At 35.3% G+C, this 4,638-nt stretch overlaps 1 pseudogene; it reads left to right on the forward strand.

The window, feature by feature from the left end:
• Positions 1–282: 282 nt before the first annotated feature.
• On the forward strand, positions 283–2,309 carry LOC149547351 (putative UPF0481 protein At3g02645 pseudogene; annotated as a pseudogene).
• Positions 2,310–4,638: the final 2,329 nt, after the last annotated feature.

Genomic DNA, 4,638 nt, shown 5'->3' on the forward strand with positions numbered 1-4,638 from the left:
CCACATAGGTAATTTTAGATCATATGGGCCTTACGGGAGGGCCCTCTCTCCGCGTGGAAGTGCTATCGGAGAGTAACAAGCAGCTTACGCACTTTGAATGGAATCCTTTCCAAGAAGCATTTAACATGTGAAGCTGCAGGAGTAGAAATGACTTTCAAATTGCTGCTGGAAGCAACGAAATTTCTGTGAAATTCATGTTGCCAATTTTGCCAGATCCGAGCCACGACGAAGCTATATAATGACACTGCCCCAACATGTTTCTCATCCTTGAGATTTGGATCATCAAATTTTAATCCCAAACCGATCTTTGTGTTCCCTCTTCTGTTTCAAACATAAATTTAAGGGATCAATGAATGCAGATGATGTAATCATCGATCAAGACTTTTGGGTTATTCGAATAAAGGAGGGCCTGCAAAGACATGGGGAGCAAGAAGAAGAGAAGGAGATTTTCGTATCCGTTTTCGGTGTGCCCAAGCAGCTGTTGACGGTGAAGCCAGAAGCATACATTCCGCAGTGTGTCTCCATTGGACCATATCACCATTGGAGATCCCAGCTGTTGGAGATGGAGAGATATAAAATAGCTTCCGCGCGAAGATTTCAGAAGGCACTAAGCGGTGACTGCAAGTTCGAATCTGTTGTAGAAGAGGTGAAGAAGTATGACTGGCAAATACGAAACTCCTATCACAAATTTCTGGACTACAGCGAGGAAGCCCTTGCATGGCTCATGGCTCTCGACGCATCGTTCGTGCTCGAGTGCTTGCAATTCTATGTGACACGGGCCGATATGGCTTCATCGCAAGTGTCATCCATGGTGAAGCGACTGGACCATGTTTTAGATCCGTGTCGCAGGAGGGCAACACACAATGCAATTATGAGAGATCTGATGATGCTAGAAAATCAGATTCCTTTGTTCGTCCTGCAGAGGCTTCTGGAAATCCAGCTGGGTTCCGAAGATAAGGCACAAGAAACGCTCCGCAGTCTGGTGACTCTCGCCTGTGAAGAATGGTCGCCATTTATGCTCAAAATGGGGGAGAGTTCAAGGCTGTGTATGAAAGAGAGGGGTCACATATTGGAAGTGCTCTACTACTCTATTGTCCCTGCAGCAGCCATGGGGCATACCGTTTCTAAAAAGAACATGGACGGGAATGTAGCATTACCCGATTCAAGCTGCTTAACGCGTCCTCTGAAATCTTTATGGAAGGCTCTCTCCTGGTTAAAAATTGGGGTTGTTGAACTTTTGAAGGCACTCCCTGACCGTGTGCTTGAAGGAAGGCCCGCACAGTTCGTGACACAGTTGTCGACGAATCTTGTTTCCGCTTTTGAAACTCTATCAATAAAGCGCAGAGATGAAACGAGTGAGGAAAAAGATGAGGAGAAAGGGTACTCCTCTGCCGAAACTCCTCCTACACAGGACGAACTGGCTGTTCCTTCTGTGTCTGAGTTATGCTCAGCAGGAGTAAAATTTCGTCCAACCAACGGAGACGTCACCACAATTCGCTTCGACCAGGCCACGGCGACACTTTATCTTCCCAAATTGAGGTTGGATTCCCACACCGAAGTAGTTTTGAGAAATCTGGCGGCGTTTGAAGCTTCGGCGGCGCCTGGTGATTTGGTTTTCACTCGCTACACTGATTTCATGAACGGCATAATTGACACAGAAGAAGATGTTCGGCTGCTGAGGAATAGCGGAATTATCTCCAATCATCTGGCAGATGACGGGAAAGTGGCGAGCCTGTGGAACGGTTTGGGAAAATGTGTCAAACTGACGCGAGTTAAGTATTTGGACCAAGTTATAACAGACATCAACAAGCATTTTAACAACAGATGGAGTGTCTCTGCGAAAAAGTACGTGAACAAGTATATATTTGGTTCATGGCAGCTCCTTACTCTTTTGGCCACAGGGATACTTCTGTATCTCACATGCTTCCAGGCTTTTTGTTCTGTGTATGACTGCAAGCGTTGGTGGGGGGACAGTAACATTTTGCAGGGCTAAGCCAATCGGAAGAGTTTATCTTCTAATTCGACGACCATTTATCTCACCGATACGGGACTCTATTTACTTTGACAGGGAACACGTGTTCTCTTTTTTGAGGCGGCTTCAACTCGGCCTTTAGGTTTTCCTCTTTTTAAGGCAGTTTTAACTCTGCCTTTTAGGCCCTTGTTTTTTTGAGGCCGGCTGAACCCTGCCTTTACGTATGCTACTACAAAACACACTTGAATTTTTGTGGTCTTTTTAAAATCCGATACAACAGTAACACTGTTAAACTATTTTTTCTATTTTAAAAAAATGGTTTTTTTTATGTGGATTCTATTTTGTTGTTAGATACTATGTTATTGTCAACCAGGCCTGGAATTTGATGGCTGTATTGGTCGTTTTCCCACATTTGAACGGTATATGATAGGCAAAAAAATTGTAAGATCGTATCAAGTGATAGGCTAAATTTTTAGATAACTGTCATTATAACAACTACATTTATTACTAAACCATCAATATTTATTATAAGAAAGTTAGTATTTTTATATAGATGAATGTGATTTTACAATCTTTAAATATACATGTATGATAAATATAAATTATTTTATATTATATATGTTTCTACTTTTTTGTTTCACTTTAGATATATTTCTATTTTGATGATTGTATATATTAATTTGGAATCTTGGTTTAATAAAATATAAACTAGTTTTAGTAATTTACAATATTAGGTGTGTGTTTTCATATTATTTATCATAATAATATTCATTTAAAACTATCTTAAAGAACTTAGAAACTTGATTCATTTATTTGAGATTTTTGTGCATATTAGCAATTTATAATTATAAGTTATTGAGGTCTTTTGTATATTTCACTAATTAATATTTATTATGTTCTAATTATAAAATACTGATATTTTAAACCATTAGTTTTATTATTTTAAAACTAAATAATTGAAAATCATTTTTGTTCATAAAACATAAAATGAAAGGCATAATTTTATTCTAGCTGTCATTAAAAATTCATATGACAAGTAGGGGTGACCGTCAAGTTCTAGGCCTATTGTCAACATATCATATCTCTAATTTTTGTGGTTTTCATTAAGTTGAATATAATAGAATGATTAATAGAATATTACTTTATTCTTAAGAAACATCTTTATATTTATATTATTTTTAAAGTTTGTTGTATCTAGATTTTTGTCATGTAATATAATAGATGTTGTAATTCATCAATTGTGAAATTTAATTACATGATGTACTAAATATAATGTCTATATTTCTACTTAATCTTCGATATAGAACTTAAAGTCTTCAAAAATTTTAATGTGTGCAATAAGCTCCTCGTGAGGAGGCCAACCAATTTTGTAGAAGTGAGAGTGTCAATTTCTACAAGAAAGCCTATTTATTTTTAAAATATTTTGTAGAGAGAGTCATCAAATAATATGCTATAACAATCTTTTTAAGTTGCTATGTGTAGAATTTAACCAAATGTCATTCTAATAACAATTGGTACTTTTATATTTGGGTTTCTATCTATTATTATAAAACTTGACACCTTCATAAATTTTTGAATGTGCATGAAGTGTTTAAAGAGGAGGTCATCCAATAATTTAGAAGCGAACAATAGAGATAACTTTAAGAAGCCCTTCTTTGAAAAAAAGTATAAAATTTTGGCGAATCATACAATGATTTGAGGGGAATACAATTAATTTATATTAATGATTTCTTCATTAAAGTAGGAAAACATTTAATTTCATCAGCGATCATTTTTTAATGGTATGAAAATTTTATAAAATCTTTGCGAATCTTTTATTATTGAAGAAAATTACAGATAGAAGTATGTATACCTAGAAAATATCATTTTATTATTATCAGATGGAGCCTAATTAATTATAAAACTTGATGGTTAAATTTGGCCCACTTTTGTCATTCCAATTTCCCTCCAAATTATTGAATGATGGTTTTAGGGTGAAACTCCTATTATTTATAATCATTGGATGATCCTAAATCAATGGCGTAAATCCTATTTTGGGCCAAACTTTTCAAAGGATACCTAGTTTTAAAGAAAGTCCCCAAAATAAAGACATGTGTTCGCAATCAAGTCTATTTAGGGCCAAAGTGAGAAAGAATGAAAAGTTTCATGGAAAGTTTGACACAAAGACACATATCAAATCTATTTTGACAAAAAAAATTGGTGACTATGACCATTGATTAAGACAAGCCTTGGAAATTGTAGGCAAAAATATTTAATTTACCACGTGGAAAACTAGATTCTATTGGCAAAATCATCACTAAAATATGAATACTTTTGAATTATTATTGGCGATCAACCTAAGCATGTGATCAAATTTTTGTAAAGTACTAGCAAAGCCATCCCAAAAGTGCAAAAAAAAAAGGCCAAATTTGGGGTCCCTCATGAGTACATTTTCCTATGAAAATAATTTATCTATACCAAGCATGTATATAGAGGAAAGTTAAAGCATTAAGTATTTATAATCAACATTATAGAAACAATAAAGTTTTAGCATAAATATATGAAAAATAAAATAGAAGGCAAAGTACCTTGAGTGAATTAGAACATAATGCAAATAAATTTGATATCTTGGGAGGAAAATAAAATTTATAATCAATCTTGAGACTTAAGAAAAGTTACAAACTAAC

Source organism: Cupressus sempervirens, chromosome 7, assembly GCF_028749045.1.
Source record: "Cupressus sempervirens isolate cs-2001-9-10 chromosome 7, ASM2874904v1, whole genome shotgun sequence".
Lineage (NCBI taxonomy): Eukaryota > Viridiplantae > Streptophyta > Pinopsida > Cupressales > Cupressaceae > Cupressus > Cupressus sempervirens.